Source organism: Haliotis rubra, unplaced genomic scaffold (genome assembly GCF_003918875.1).
Source record: "Haliotis rubra isolate DU_JTF1 unplaced genomic scaffold, ASM391887v1 Scf132, whole genome shotgun sequence".
Taxonomy (NCBI): Eukaryota; Metazoa; Mollusca; class Gastropoda; order Lepetellida; family Haliotidae; genus Haliotis; species Haliotis rubra.
In genome coordinates, this window is record NW_025765248.1 from 1016517 (window position 1) to 1034614 (window position 18098).

At 41.0% G+C, this 18098-nt stretch overlaps 1 protein-coding gene across 2 annotated transcripts in view; it reads right to left on the reverse strand.

Annotated features, from left to right (window-relative positions):
• The window catches only part of LOC124267557 (5-hydroxytryptamine receptor 1F-like), a 205730-nt gene that overhangs the window by 81451 nt on the left and 106181 nt on the right, over positions 1–18098 (reverse strand). The window contains exons 1-2 of one of the 2 annotated variants that reach the window (XM_046702498.1): positions 3042–3188; positions 2161–2200 (exon numbers count right to left, since the gene is read on the reverse strand). The gene's annotated coding sequence lies outside the window, so the exon portion shown is untranslated. Of the gene's footprint in view, positions 1–2160; positions 2201–3041; positions 3189–18098 lie in introns of those variants that run through there. The other variant, XM_046702500.1, reaches the window with a different exon arrangement.

The window sequence follows — 18098 nt, forward strand, 5'->3', positions numbered from 1 at the left end:
GGCAAATAGTGCTAGCAAGTATATGTATGGCTATACATAAGCTTATGTACTGAAAGTATCAACTGTATGCGATACACACGGTTTTCGAATCGATTTCATACGCAGAACATATGGATGGTGTTATGTACTTATACCGTATTTATTGTAATTACTGTACTATATATTGCACGATATTTCAGTGATGTTATAGAGTTACTATTCGTCCTAAAGGAAAAAAAATTGGTTAATAGGTTGCATGTGGTGTGCTACACTAACATTCTATGAATAATTACATTAACATTAACCCAAAACGAAACACCTAGAACGGATTATCCACTTTCGTTTAATCCAGATTATATTCCTGACCCTATAAGAGTACAGGCAGTTGAATGGCATCTACCACCGCCACCGTCTCACAGTCCCGAAACCATATCATTTTCCCAACAGCCTAGCCCTCCCTGCAATGCTAAATCTAAATGAGCAAGTCTAGATTTCCCCAGGTTCAGGGTCTCTGAATCTCTGGTCTCCCTGGGGCTCCTGTTCAATTTAAATGGGTTTATTTGTTACAATCAAAATTACATATATTCAGAGACTAAGCGTTAGTCTAACCGCCATATTGCATCGGTTCATTCTCAGAGACAACGTTGTAGGGAAGGGACATATTTAACTGTAGTATATCTATCCTAGTTTCTGCTTCTACAAATATTGACGTATGCAAAAACACCATATGCGTAAGCATGCAAACTATAGGCGAATAAGGCAAAAACGCCGAGGTAACGGCTTGGCCGTACACACAATGTTAAGCTTTTTAGAGAGCCAATAAGGAAAGTATGTAATGACGAATGAAAATTTCCAATGTTATATACAAACATATGAATCATAGATAAACAAAACGAAACAAACAAAACGAGTATTGGTTTGTTTGTTCAGTCCTAGTTTAGGTAATGGATGTCAGGTGTGTTCACTTCAGTATATTCCCAGAGTGGTTTTGTCTTATCGCCGTTTTAAATCTATAATCTTGTGGCGTAGTTACAGACAACTGCCATTTGTCAACAACGGTCCCTACTTAATTATATATCCACCTGAACCTTGTCATTCGTTAATTTTTGTATTAAAACACACATCCCTAAATATAATTTAAAATATCATTCTTATATATACTGTTAAAAAGTGTATTCTAGATATGTGAATAAGACCACTTTGCATAAACATGTATTTTAGCCGTGACAGTATTTACCTAGACTCAACTGTAGATTCGTCAAGTACTTATCATTGCCAGATCGTATAATGTACTGAAGGTTTATTAATATTCATAGAGCAATGGACTAAATATGGATATGACGGGAAATGTAATGGATGTCAGGTGTGTTCACTTCAGTATATTCCCAGAGTGGTTTTGTCTTATCGCCGTTTTAAATCTATAATCTTGTGGCGTAGTTACAGACAACTGCCATTTGTCAACAACGGATTTGTATTAAAAACACACATCCCTAAATATAATTTAAAATATCATTCTTATATATACTGTTAAAAAAGTGTATTCTAATGATGATGATGGTGATGATGATGATGATGACATTCCTAAAATAGGTTTTAATATCAATTTTATTTACAGTGTTAAAAAGTTTATTCTAGTAATGATGATGGTGATGATGATGGTGATGATGATGATAATGATGATGATGATAATGATGATGATGATAGAGGTCATACGAACCCTCTTCACTGCATTCATGTATTTATTTATTTATTTTAACCTGCAAATGATATTGATACCAACAAGAGAAAGTTAATATATTTCCCTTTGCTTCAACTATCAATGAAGCGCTGCTGTTCCGGGATTATGTTCTAATTAGCTAATACACACCTCGTTGCATTATTGCTCAAGAAACAGAGTTTGGGGTTTTTGAAATGAATTATGGATCACCACTGTAGAATCATTCCTGATCCTTTTAATTAACGTTCCACTGTGGTTTGGAAACAAGCACCGAAGTCTATGTCAGACCATTTCTATTCTTCATGGTGCGTACATGTGGTCTTTGGAGAGTTCCATGCATTGTCTTCTTTGGCATAACGCCACATAACAACATGTCTGCAACGTCTAACTATCAATGGAACCAAGCGGTCATAACACTGTGCATGATACGAGAAGAAACACTGGAGATATTTAGAGAAACTTACGTTTACTGGATTGTAATATCCGTTGCTGCGATTGGTCGATCTGGAAAAATGGAAAAAGAAGGTTCAATAATGATGTGATAATTTCCAAATTGTATCAGTATAAAAAATGTGTTTGGGTTGTTAAGTTGAAATAACTGGTACCTGAATTTAAGACGATCATGATTCATTATTACTACTTCAAGTCTAGTGTTACCCGGATATCTCGACACATTTTGTGTGTCGAAGTTCCCATTGTCAAACTATTCAATGCTATCCTTTATGTCGAAAGTCTCGGGATTCCAGAGCTCACTTTCGGTTTCTGTACATCGAGAAAAGTGGGTATTGTTGTTTTTCTAGGAATGTAAGTTTTAAAGAACACACACAATCTCTCCCTCTCTGTTTCTCTCTGTTTCTCTCTGTGTGTCTGTCTCTCTGTCTCTCTCTCTGATACACACACCCTCACTCACACCTACCCACACCACAAGCAAACATACACGTATGCACATACACCTGTCTCCACACACACACACACACACACACACACACACACACACACGCACAGATAGAGAGGCACACACTCAGATGATTATCGACACTAACAAATATGAAAAAACAACGTTCACCACACTCCCCTACAGCCATACCAGTGTTCAGCGAGGTAACATACTTCAAGCCTCCACAGAAGGCAAACATAAGGACATTTCCTGTTATTGGAAGCTTCTTTTAGGTATGAACATTCACACTCTGGAACACCAACTAAATACTCAGTTCAGCCAGTTCGTTCATTTCATGAAATTAATCTATACAGGTAAATATTCACACGTAATTCTTACAACCTACTAATGAATGTGCTACATATATATAGTAAATACAGTATACGTAGAAAGACCTCAACCACTAACCTGCGCCTCTGTGTCAGACAACCCGCGTTGTAGCTACCCCGGGTCTAGCCAGGTACCCCCTTTCTCACAGTCGATCTTGTGTGTTACATTGAACGCGACATAACAGCACATACAATACCCTTGTAACACTCGGACCACTGAGCGTATTGAGCGTATATGGCACGTATGGTGCAGGCCTTGCTCAATGACAAGGCTCCCCTTTGTACAAAAGCCCATTCAACCCCGGATATAAGAAATGCATTATATAGATATATATCGCCTTTGCAGAAAGCTGTATATATGCTTTAAATTGATTTCTGTATGACTGCTTAAAGAATAGGTCTATTTATAGCCTTTAAAGGATCTAAGCTTAGGCTTTGTAAATGTACCTATGGTTGAAGAAGGAAGCACATTCACAATATAATCTCTATATTCAGGTTTAATCCTTTAGTGCTCAGTAAAGCGCATAATATACTGAATAGCGAATAATATTTCCCCGTCCGTTTGTTGGCACTCACTAGGTTGTAGCTACGTTGAGTGCACTCCTAAAACCAACTTCTTGAATTATAATAACAAAAACGAAGTCCATAGTGTTTTAATGGACAGAACAATGACCATATGGTCAACAGGTGCCCCACGATCGTGTAGGCATGGTCAAGATGGTGGTATACCTGTCGGAAGTAATAAAGTGCCAATAATGGTAAGGGTTGAGTATTATCGCGATCAGCACAGGGTAACGTGCTAATATATACAGTGTATTCACCAAGCCAGGTAGTGTGGCACTGATAAGACACGCCGCTACGCGATGATACAATGAATTCAAAGAAATCAAAGAGAGCGGCGCACGTGGATTTGCAATTCCACAAACAGCTGGGTTTGTCATAAAATATACACAAGAATGGATATTCAGACTGCAGTGTTTGGTGCAGACGGTTGTACAGAATTCTGAAAAAATCGCGTTGTCAATAACGGAGGCACGAAGTACGAGAGACGTGTACAGTTTGCGTAGCAGTTATGAACATAATCTGATATATCATGTAAATAAAGACACACAGATATAAATTACGTATAATAGGAAAGTATATACTTGAAAATAACATCTGACAAAATACCTCACAAACCTTTACCTATCGAAATGGGGGCAGTGGGGTAGCCTAGTGGTTAAAACGTTCGCTCGTCACGCCAGGTTCGATTCCCCACATGGGTACAATGTGTGAAACCCATTTCTGGTGTGCCCCACCGTGATATTGATAGAATGTTGCTAAAAGCGGCGTAAAACTATACTCATTCATTCACTTATCAAAATGTTGAAAATAGCTGCTGCTACAACACTAATGAAAGGAGACCCGTGAAGATCCGGGTTAGAATTGGTCTTCAGCAACCCGTGCTTGTCGTAAGAGGCGACAAACGGGATCGGGTGGTCAGACTCGCTGACCTGGCTGACACATGTCGTCGTATCACAATTGTGTAGATCGATGTTCATGATGTTTATCACTGGATTGTCTGGTCCAGACTCGATTATTTACAGACCGCCGCCATATAGCTGGAATATTGCTGAGTGCGGCGTAAAACTAAACTCACTCACTCACTAATGAAAGGTGCAAACAGAGCAATAATATCCGTATCAAATACACCACTATCAAATAACCTTTTGTTATTGTTTCATTTTCAGCCGGGGCGGTGGGGTAGTGTAGTGGTTAAAGCGTTCGTTTGTCACGCCGAAGACCCGGGTTCGATTCCCCACATGGGTACAATATGGGAAGCCCATTTCTGGTGTCCCCCGCCGTGATATAGCTGAAATATTGCTAAAAGCGGCGTAAAACTAAACTCACTCACTCACTCACTCATTTACAGCCAACATTAAACATGCCTACTTTCATTTGTCCAACAGTTTGTAATGCTATTTTACAAGCACACCGGTGTTATGAATACACAATGCCATTTAGAAAGTGAAATTTGATTGGCTTGAGTCCCCTCCGGGATTCGAACCTACACCCTCAGAGTGAGGTACGTAATTGCCAGCACACAAAGTCAGCCATCTAACCCACTCAGCCAACCGCGGCTTCCACATCAGTGTTATTTCTATTCGATTTAAGTTTCATGAACCTCCATAACATGGGAACCTACTTGATTGTTCTCAGTCCGATGGTTTCTGACAACTATCGACTTGCTTTGGTCATCTTATGTATACTGAGGATATTTGATGTCGAGGTCAGAAAAATAACCACTCTCCATTTCCTGCCGAAACCGATTCTAAACTAGGTTATTCATGATCAGAATCTGAGTGATTGCAAGCATCAGCCGTATAACATGGACTTGTAAACTGGCAAAATAGTGTGAAATTTGATATTGATCAATGAAAATCATTGATGACACCAGGTGTTCATGAAAGGTAAACAAATACGTAAATACCCATAGTACTTGCCACTTAGACAAATTGCATTAGTGAGTGAGTGAGTTTAGTTTTACGCCGCACTGAGCAATATTCCAGCTATATGGCAGCGGTCTGTAAATAATCGGGTCTGGACCAGACAATCCAGTGATCAACAGCATAAGCATCGACAAATTGCATAAAAAGTAAGACTCTGTGGCCTTAAACAGCAAGTGTTTGTTGTATCCTGTTTTAATGTGTGTTGTTGGTTATCAATGCAGATGCACTGAAACAGATTATTTAAAGTTACCGGCGTCCCGCTCTTTAATGCGATCGTAACAATATGGTCATCGTAAGCCTATGCTTAATAGAGGAATTACGATCATCCTAACCCAGGGATTGCTGCCCAGATACCTCGGGTGCCGGGTAGCTCAGTGTTTATACATAATGCCAAAGGTATTGGTCCAATTGTTTGGAAGGTTCCTTTCGTCTTGTGCTCGAGTCCCAGGTTATAGTGTTAGGTGTGTAAGCACAATAGTCATGCTCTTAGTGACGACTGTGTTTTACATCGCTTCAGCACGATGAGTGAGTGAGTATGGTTTTACGTCGCTTTTAGCAAGATTCCAGCAATATCACGGCGGGGGACACCAGAAATGGACTTCACACATTATATCCATGTGGGGAATCGAACCCGGGTCTTCGGCGTGACGAGCGAACGCTTTAACCACTGGGCTACCCCACCGCCCCTTCAGCACGAATAGTGATTGAGAATGTTTTTAAGTTGAATTCAGTAGTGTGAGACCAGAAACACAGTGAATTGTATCCACACGATGTAACCAGATGGAGAAATCGAACCCGTGGTGATGGTGAGATAGGCGAACACCTACACCAACTGGCTACCTTACCGCTAAAAGAAATGTCCAAACCATGGACGGGAAGCTGACCACCTAATTCCATATGTGCACTTTTAAAAACCTGAAAGATATTAAACACAATTTGTTTGTTGTTTAACGCCTCACTCAACATTATTCCAGCTATATGGCAGTTTCCTGTAAATAATCGAGTCTGGACCAGACAATCCACTGATCAACATCATGAGCATCGATCTACGCAATTGGTATACGATGACATGTGTCAACCAAGCCAGCGAGCCTGACCACCCGATCCTGTTAGTCGCCTCTTACGACAAGCATGGGTTGCAGAAAACCAATTCTAACCCGGATCTTCACGGGTTCTTAAAAGTAATACTACGCTCTGTATGAAAGCTAGAGAAACGTCATTTCTAGCGAGATAATACTTAAATAACCATTGTTCACATCCCTAAATCTCAGGTGAATGATGAAGTATGACAACTGAAATCTGCATCTTCATTAAACCTGTCCTTCACTTTCCCACGTGAACAATCCATTACCGTTGTGATATCTTTAATAAATACTCCCACTGAGGTTGCATGACGTTCAATTAATCACCTGTTTCATATCATGTTTTGCATCCGACACATAAGTGATCCGAGTGTAGTGTATTATTAAATACTTAATTATGACTTGAGGATGAAGAACACAGACAGGCTAGGCATCCTTCACATCAGCAACCATGAGCCCGATACTCCCAGTGCTCATACCGGAACATTACACTCACCTCTGTAAGACAGACAACGTTCTCATGCTAGTTTGAAAGACAAATAGCTTTGGTAAATGAACTAAAACGAGCATAATAAGCAGTATTTGGGTTTTTTCTAAAGCGCCATTATCCCACGTGATTGATGAATCTTGACTCTCGGTTGTACAGACATCATTCAAATGGTTCCCACACCGTATACTATTGAACAAGGGAACGCTCATTAGAGGGGATAATATGCCCAAAGAAATGCATTGTCATATACCGACGTGTGGTTCAGTAAGTTTAACCATACATCTATATTCATCTTAGTATGAAGGGATTTCCCACGTTAAAAGTTAACAGTGTTATAATGTCGGGTTTTGAAATGTAAAGATTACTGATATGGAGTCTTAATTGTCTGTACCCGTCCGTTGAACATCTGTGCTGTGCACAATTCACAAAACATTACACAAGTTGTACATAGTTCTGATATTGATGCGACACTGCGTAACACGTCATTAACGTAGATTTCGTGTTATTTTGTCTCAACGTTTAATAACCGCGTGATGTCCGACACATATTTATTAGTCATTTGTTTAAAATATACAAAGAGGAATTACCTTTGAGAAGACACAACATTGCCTTAATTCATAATTACTTCATTCGTAAGGGTTCTCTGCTTTCATTTCACAAACAAATCTAGATCACAATTATTGTTTCGAGGTGTTCCATATAAATCTTAAGTTGAAGCTATTCTGAGAGGGCAATGTCAGTACTATGTGTGAGTTGCAGGCACGGCCCGTAGAACAAGATCTTAATCTTTTTCAGAAAACCCAGTGTCATTAGGGATTGTCAGTGATCCATTTATATATTTTTAAGGGGCAGTGGGTAGCCTAATGGTTAAAGCGTCAGCTCGTCACCCTGAAGACCTGGGTTCGATTCCCCACATGGGTACAATGTGTGAAGCCCATTTCTGGTGTCCCCTGGCGTGATATTGCTGGAATATGCTAACCCTGCGTAAAACCTCACTCACTCACTTATATATTTTTACCGTTAAATGAATCTATTTGGACAAATAATCAACACTAGTTTTTCTCTTCCGTATATATATTTACATAAACAGTTGTTACATCGACGTTAAATGTGGATTAGTCATCGTTTTCAATAATCACTTCAAAGTATCTCGCTGAGTTATTAAAATTAAATATTGTATCATCCAAATATATCTTGCATAATTTGATAACAGAGCAGAGTGAGGCTGGTTCGATATCTAGGCAGGCACGTACTATGCTTGCCATTGGTCATTAGTATCAGTGACCTAAATAGTGTTTGTTCTATAGTGAATCTCGCGTAGCACATTCCTGCCGGTAATCACACCAATGAATAACTGTGTCTCAATTAGCCTACAAATGACAGCTATAAATCATGGAAGACTGGCGATATCAGTAATTGATATCACAACTATGTCCCAGTCCTTGGAACTGCTTGGAATTCGATCGAGATTTATTTCACCATTTTTCATTAAAAATGTTATATTTTATGACATGTGTCAATCTTGATGTCAATTATAACTAATGTGTAATTCGGCCTTTTCTTGACAATGGAGTAGTCAACAGAGAACACAGGGTGTGACCAGGCGACACATGTGTTAAATATATGAATAAGGGGGAATAGAGGCACAAGTTTTAAGGGTTGTGACTATGGGGACACATGTTTTAAAGGTGTGTCCATGGGGGCACATGGCTTGAGGGGTGCGACATGGGGGCACATGGTTTGAGGGTTGCGACCATAGGGTCACACATGTTAATGGTTGCGGCCAAGGGGGCACATGGTTTGAGGGTTGCGACCATGGGATAACATGGTTTGAGGGTTGCGACCATGGGGTCACACATGTTAATGGTTGCGGCCAAGGGGGCACATATGTTAATGGTTGCGACCATGGGATAACATGGTTTGAGGGTTGCGACCATGGGGTCACACATGTTAATGGTTGCGGCCAAGGGGGCACATATGCTAATGGTGGCGACCATGGGATAACATGGTTTGAGGGTTGCGACCATGGGGTCACACATGTTAATGGTTGCGGCCAAGGGATAACATGGTTTGAGGGTTGCGACCATGGGGTCACACATGTTAATGGTTGCGACCATGGGGGCACATGGTTTGAGGGCTGCGGCCATGAGGGCATATATGTTAATGGTTGCGACCATGAGGACACATATGTTGTTGTTTTTGTCTTTTGTCTGTAGGTACACACCTAAAAGTAAACAAGTCATAAATTTTCATTAATTAAATTTTCATACATAGCCCATTTTGTTTCGAAGTCATTAAACATTGCTTTATTCCAATATCTTACTTCATAGTTGCGACCATGGGGGACATTTTGTAATGGTTTGAACATTGGGAGACACGTTTTAAGGGTATGACCATGGGAGGGCACATACGTTAACGATATGACCAGTAAGGGGTCCACATCCCTGAATCACAATCAGATGAGATGAATGTGCAGTGGTGCAAAGATATCGTGAACACATTTAAATAAAATGAAGACGAGCCATTCAAGTAATGTAAGAAAATTGAAGACTATTTACTTGAGTATCGTAAGGAAGATTAGTCGTTGAAATGTGTAAAAAATGACTTAATAAGTAAGAAATGACGAAAACTGGTCCCTGAAGTAATGCAAGAAGTCTAACAACGGCAGTAAAGTGAGAATAATAGACTAGCAGTCCAAGTACCGTAAGAAGAAGACGAGGTATTGTGTTAATGGTGAACAAGACGACCAGCAATTGAAGTAATGAAAGGAAACAATGGATAGGAAAAAAGGATAGGCATATAAAGCCATGGAAGGAGAGAGCCAGACAAAGGTATATAAGAACACACATAGGCATATGAGACAGATAGACAAAGGGGAGCATCAGCAAACTGATTAAACAACCATTTATGTAAATCTGTGACGTCGTTAATTTCTCATGACGTCAGAGACGTTTATGACACGATGTTACAAAAATATTTAAGTGACCGGACATTTCATTCAGTATTGTTCAGTCTTGTCGCACTTTTTCCATGAACTAAATTCTACGCGTAATATCTAAAATGAATACGAGACACGAGGAATTACAAATTATATGCCCGCCGGCAAAGATCGAGATTTACACAACTAAATCACTCTGGAGAGATCATCCTTACCTTACACTACTTTCTAAATATAACACTAAACCGGGTCAATATAGTACACATTGTGATGAAACAAGTTCAATGAGGTTTTAATAAACGTAAGATACTACCGGGCAAAAAGCATACACTATAAATTTGAATTTGATAACTGAAAGTTAAATGAAAAAAGTTGGAGGCACACTTAAACATAAGTTCCATAACTTAAAGTGTCCAATATATCACATCTAATTATCCATACAATGTTGTTGTTGGGTTGGGTTTTTTGTTTGTTTTTGTTGTTGTGTTTTTTTGTTTTTGTTTTTTATTTTGGGGTGGGGTGTGGGGCTGGGGCTGGGTGTGTGTGCTGGGTGTATGTGTGTGTGTGTGTGTGTGTGTGTGTGTGTGTGCTATGCTGTGCTGCTGTGTGGTGGTGGTGGTGGTGTGTGTGTGTGTGTGTGTGTGTGTGTGTGTGTGTGTGTGTGTGTGTGTGTGTGCGCGCGCGTGCTTGCGTGCGTGTGTGTGTGTGTGTTTGCATCCATCATACATTTACGTTATTGCGACCGTTACTGGGCTTCACGTAATGATCCCAAGGAAGATATATACATACGAATTAGGGCTGAGAACCAAAAATGAGAAATAAATCTGTATATCAAATTAAGCCTGCTGTGCCTGATGATAGATGATACAATGAAACAAATAATCCTAACAGTGTTAGTATCTTGTACTGATGATAGATTACCATGGTAACACTCAACTGATTAAGCTTGTTGCTCATATCTTATAATGATTATTGTCATCATTACAATAACCAACAGTGACAGACATCAGCAATAAGAGGACATTAGCCAAATAAAATGTTTAGATTATATATATTATGCTTCCCTTATCACAAACGCAACGTTTTGCAGCATAATTGTAAACATGTTCATGGCCCAATATGATAGCTGAGACTATAATAGATGATAGATTGCTTTTAAGAAGGGCTCAGTGAACCGCCATGATTCCAAAGGAGCCCGTCAATTCACGAAAGTAGAGCCTTTATACAAAATATTTTGCGAAATATATTTGGCCAATAGAAAGGACGGCTGACTGGTCAAGGTGAGTCGCCTCGTTATTAGATTAGAAGCTGTTAAAATATATCTATTAACAGGCAGTTGTGTCTCAACAAGGTTGGTGTGAAGCGCATTAAAAATGTGTTTTTATGGTTTTATGAGTTTGTATATGTAATTTGTGATCTGAAGTTGTTCGTGGACACGCCCAGTGCCATAATGGTGCCTTTGTGATTGGGAAATTAGGTCTACATCTGATTCCACTGTCGCAGAATTCTGACGGAACCGTTATACACAACAACTGATGTGTGTATCCGTGTACCTCTACAATGTCACTCACAATGTTACACAAAACCAAATATTTTCCCATTGATTTCTATAGTAACGTTATATTTTTAATAAAAATTAACTAAGATATCAACAGCTATTACATGTACATGCGTGCATAATTTGGCCTTAAAGAAGCAATAAAAATATAAATATGATCATCTCAGGCAGCTCCTTTTCCGAGTACAGGAAGCTGAACAGACCAATCCCAGTTCCGCACAAAATGACAACTGCTTGAAAATACCTGTGGTCACATTCAGTATAAGTCATCAGTGAAAAAAGACAGCACTAAATAGTGAACAATATGGTCAGTTTTAATTACTGGATGGATATACGTTTTAAAAAACATGAAAATCTTCCACAAAAATCACCCAATCACAGTTGGCAGATTATTCAGTCCGCACTTCGAGACGCAAAGTGCTTGTTAAAATACGGATTCTGATTTGGTGTAGTGTAACCTGTAGTATGACAAGACAACAGCGTACGGTATGTGGACGTCGACGTGTACTAGTATAAGCCAGTGTGTTAAAAATGATTACAATTTCGTGGTGTGGCGTCCGATGCTCGTGGGTTTGAATCATTGATATGGGCTGATTATGATATTGGTTTGTCAGTATCCTACCTGTGTTTGTGGATTTCAACTAGGTGGTGTATATTTAAGACCTTATAACTACGGGCTTTGTTTACGTATTAAACAGACACGTGTTGTAGGAGAGCGGAAGGTCGATGGATCACGAAACTGCTTGCTACCCTGCCTGACCCTTGGAGTAAAGGGATTGAATAAAGACCGTTCAGCACAGAGTCAGTATTCGGCCCGAGTGCGGTATCCGTGTTAAATTGCGGTATGGTATCTGAGCTGGAACTGTGAAACCGGCGTCAGTCCGGACTAGTGAATGAGTGAGTTGACTCAATATTCCAGCTATATGGCGGCGGTCTGTAAATAATCGAGTCTGGACCAGACAATCCAGTGATCAACATCATGAGCATCGATCTACGGACTAGTATTAGAAGCGTACTTCATCTCACCTCATCTTATCTTCATCTTACCTTCAGCAGACATAGATTAGTTGTTTTCTCCACCCTCTATTTGTGTGTTTGTATTTGTCAGTATAATGTGTCTGAGTGGGGTATTCATGCTTCACTGCGGCATGGTATCTCAGTGGGCTAGCACTATAAAACCAGCTTAAGTCTGGGCTAGTACAAGCAGCCGCACATACACATACACATGCATGCACGTCGTCATATGAGCGAAATATTCTCAAGCACGACGTAAAACCCAATTTCACCTCACCTCACCGACAGGATCACAGGACGTGTTTGTCCGAAATGAATAAAATGAAAATAGAATAGAAAAGAAATATAATTTGTTTGGCTTTCGTATCGTTATTGTGTTCAGGGCTTTCGTATCGTTATTGTGTTCAGGAAAAATATATTAGACGTCCCATCTTTTTAAACTGGGTTCTGTCTACAGCGGTGTTTCGTGGCAACGGCAAACATCCGGTTAACACAAAGAAGACCCTTTCATCGCTATGTTTGCGAATACATACAAATTTCCATATCTTAGAATTGATGCCTATTATCTGTCTTTGAATCACTTGCAATGTATATTTCTGGGCATGTCTACGTTTGTGTACCAATTATCAAAGCTTTTTATAGTACCCACGGGGAGTCTTACTGCTCACATATGTGTTTGAGAAGCTTAGATGGATAAAAAACCGCAGTCATTGTTTGTTATGATTAAACGAAGAAACGTTTTTTGAACTTTGTTAGAACGTCTGTGTATTCTGATCCAATTTAAGTGAATTTCAGACGTGAACAATGCGTTGCGCTGCGGGTCAGCTGAATTACCACAACCCTCTCATTGTTGGGGAAACAATGATGTTATTTGTATACGATATAAACATAACACGCATACATCTTCAACAAAAAACACGTGACCATGCCCTCAATCAAAATACATACATTGTCAGAGTGTGTACCGGAGATTCCCATTATGTAAGAGAACAATTTCGGGGCATGGAGGACACCGCCGATGAGTACGTCGAGGCAAGGAAGAGCTATGAGCAGGTGCATACATATAGTGATGTCAACTTCTGTAAAATGATCGACACGACGTTTCCGAGTATATTCTTTCTCCTTTTGGTAAAGAAAACGACGAAAAAAAAATCAGATAGCTATGTAAGTGCATGTAAAACAACACCACCGACAAGATGACAATGATGGGCACTTAACTCCGAAAACGTCGTGCCCCTCATGCTGCAGAAGTTGACATCCATAAGTTATCAATCTTTATGTGTATCACATCTAAATGCCATTCAAACACTTTACACAGGACGTTGTTCATCTATAGTGGTGAAAATGTAGTGAAGTTGATATACTGGCGATGTTTTTGAGGACACGATCCCTTAAAGGGACACTTCGAGATATAACATACATAACTACCTGCGTGTTAACCATTCATCCATTTAGATTCTGGATACAGCTTGTGTCGGCCAGAGATTTGTGCACTTCAGTCAGTACGTGTATATACACACCCGCACATTCCCATGCGAATACTACTTGTGATCGTTTCCCAATCATTGTATACTTAGACAACAGCGTTCAAAGGTTCAGACTGAACACAAACGCAGACAATGTATTAAACTGTGAAACCTTTCTCGATGGCAAGATCTGTTGTGCTGGCTCCTTCACAAACCAAACACTCGGTGCCTGTGTATTGCCTCTCTCCTCCCCAATGTTGTATGTCAAAGAGTCATCAATTCCTGATCTCGTTTTACCCTTGTAATGCACAGTCGTTATGGAGATAACATGTGATTGAGTGCGGTGCGGTGCGGTGCGGTGCGGTGCGGTGCGGTGCATACGTTTCACTGTCCAAGCGATTTCCTATGTTTGTAGTGGGCTTTTTGTAATTATTAGTGTTAATATGCATGTGTGTTGTTATTACTTCAAACGGATCTCAATAAAACAAAATAATTTGGAAATATATACCCTTTCATATCTTGATTTGTTCATTATATGATTTCGGTTAAATTATAGACATCGCTATCAAAATATGATGCTACCAGGTGTTCACTCAATGTCAACTGACCCGTGACGATCCGGGTTAGAATCGGTCTTCAGTAACCCATGCTTATCGTAAGAGGCGACTAACGGGATCGGGTGGACAGGCCCGCTGACTTGATTGACACATGTCATCGCATCCCATTTGCGTTTATCGATGCTCATGCTGTTGATCACTGGATTGCAGGTCCAGACTCGATTATTTACAGACCGCCGCCATATAGCTGGAATATTGCTGAGTGCGACGTTTAACAACATACCAACCAACTAACCTAATGTAGACTCATGTGTCACCCAACAGCTTTCCAAGGTGTTTTCGTTGACGATGAAAAAAGTATTATCTTGCAATCAGTGGCAAAGAAAACCTTTGTCGATTTGTCAACTTTGAATATGGACTTGACATATACCTTGCTATGAGATTTGTAGAAAAGTGCTAGAAATGGCACAGAATCATCCTAACTTGCCGCAACCCTGCCTTTTTCAATAGAAGACGCAGACCAATCTAATCCAGTGTAAACACACTGTGTCATGTAAGACAGATTAACACACAGTTATATGCTCAGAGCAAGGCGAGTAATTATGATTCCTTAGATGAACCGGCACTCGTAATGCCGACCCCAAAGCTTCATTACAGCGAGCAAATATCACATTTCTGAGAAAATCTCTTTTCTGAAAGATATGTATATCGAACATTGATCGTGTCACGTAACATATGTATTTTGCAGCACTAAAGGCTTTTTGGCCTTTCATTCGTCATTTTTATACAGCCCCGATACGACAGAATCCTAATCCAGTTTCCGACTGTTATTGTTGCTATGGCTGGTCTCATGTTTGATGTAATGAAAGTTGTCTGTTCATAAGAGCAGAACGCATCTCATTGGTTTCTGACAAAAGACCTTCAGGGGGACTCTTGTATAATGCCAGAGAGGAGATTTGGAAGATTTGTTGTGTGGAGCGACACGACGCCTTTCACTTCCGGTTTGCAGAAAAATGGCGTCGGTTCTATCTTCCTGATCAGTCTGTATCGGTATTCTCCATTCCGTATGATTATTTCAATCTACAACAGCCATTTCGATTCCTGTCTCATGTAACATTGAGACGCCATGATGTTCCTGATGGTATAATGACAATGCTGGGGATACAATGAATACGGCCACAGGAGTCGTATTCTTGAACACCGTCTGGGTGGTATATGGCTCTGAAATATCCTTTCTAATTCATTGGTCGAACATAAACTGATACCTCGTCTGCAGCGGACGATTTAGCTAAATACCCTTGAATAAGCACCTAAAGCACAAACCGATATAGACTTATATTTGATTGGAATGGCACGTTGGAGCAGGATTTCTTCCTTATGTAAGCATTCATGTCATAGGTGATCATATTTGTGATAGAAAATATGATAGACTTAAGTGTACAGTATAGACTTATTATATATATAAGTGTGTCTGTGTTTGTGGGAGTCCGTTTATGTGCGTGAGTTTGTGTATATGTGAGTGCAAGAGAGAGAGAGAGAGAAAGAGAGCGTGTGTCAGTGTGAGAATATTTGAACATGAGTGTGTGAGGTGTGTGTACGTATTTGTGGCAGCTGTGGGGTGTTTGGCGTGCTCTTTGGGGACGGGAAGGAGTTTGGGCGGAGTGGGAGTGGTCGGAGTAAGTAGACCTAACAACGATTTCCAACAGTAGCAGGCCGATTGTATGTATCCACAGTTGTTCTGTGTGGCACTGAGCGTTGCCCTGAGTAGACAAGGAATCAACGTAACGTCGATGTGATTATCGATGACAGATGAGAGATGTGGAATGGATGACAATACCGTGCTGAAGTTATCGACGCCGGGAACGCTGCCGGTAACGACTCATTCCTAGTCATATTTACAAATGTTATTTCCATTAATACAGTGATTGGCTTCAATGAATAATCAAACAAAACATGAATGCTGATCGTGTCGGGGACCTGTGTGTGACACACTAGCGTTGTGTGAGTGTTACAGAGGAATCTGGATCCAAATGGATGTAACGACATGCGTGATCGATGGCAGCCGCGATGAAGATGATGATCCCAGTAATTAAATGACACTTGGCCTCCACTCACTGACATGTTGTTATCCTGCGTTCTGTTTTACACACTAGCGTGTCCTTGGGTTACTCCGACGTGTGGGGCGGTGGGGTAGCCTAGTGGTGAAAGCGTTCGCTCGTCATGCCGACCACCCGGGTTCGATTCCCCACATGGGTACAATGTGTGAAACCCATTTCTGGTGTCCCTTGCTGATATTGCTGGTATATTGCTAAAAGCGGCGTAAAACTAAACTCACTCACTCACTCAATCACTGGGTTACACCGGCGAGTCCTTTGGGTTATACCGGCGTGTCTTGTGACGCTCAAGGCAACATCACTCCACTGGTGTAACGCTGTTTCTGGTAATGAAACCATAGAATAACATCCCCCTTGGCTTTCCCGAGTGGAATTGGTCACCAGTAACAAATGCTTGTCACTGGTCAGGTTATGTGTCACTTTGCCCCGGTGGCGTGGGAACGTTTGCAGTCATCGGTTACCCTGCGCATGATTCTATTATTTCATTGGCGCCCACGTACAGCGGGGTTATTACTGACTTCCTGCTATTCGTGAGCACCATACACGCTATCAGCACCCAGAATCCTGTGACCACCCTAATCTTTGTGAGAACCCTACACCTTGTGAGCACCCTAAACTCTTTGAGCACCTTGTGCTCAGTGAGCACCCTACACCATGTGAGCACCATACGCTCTGACAGCACCCAACACCCTGTGAGCACCCTACACCAGTTAAACACTCTAATCTATCTGAGCACATACGCTCTGTGAACACCAAACACCCTGTGAGCACCCTACACCAGTTGAACACTCTAATCTATCTGAGCACATTACGCTCTGTGAACACCAAACACCCTGTGAGCACCCTACACCAGTTAAACACTCTAATCTATCTGAGCACATTACGCTCTGTGAACACCAAACACCCTGTGAGCACCCTACACCAGTTGAACACTCTAATCTCTCTGATCACATACGCTCTGTGAACACCAAACACCCTGTGCGCACCCTACACCGGTTGAATACTCCAATCACTCTGAGCACATTACGCGCTGTGAACACCAAACACTGAGAACCCTAATCTATCTGAGCACATTACGCTCTGTGTACACCAAACACCCTGTGTGCCCCCTACACATTGCGAGCAACCCGATCTCTCTGAGCACATTACACTCTGGGAGCACCCTGGACTCTGCAAGCATCAAACACCCTGTCATCACCCTAATCTCTCTGAGCACCATACGCTGTGTGAGCACCCATCACCATGTGAGCACCCTGCACCATGAAAGCACCCTAATCTCTGTGACCAACTGCGGCGGTGGGGTAGCCTAATGGTTAATGCGTTTCCTCGTCATGCCGAACACCCGGGTTCCATTCCCCACATGGGTACAATGTGTGAAGCCCATTTCTGGTGTCCCTCGCCGTGATATTGCTGGAATATTGCTAAAAG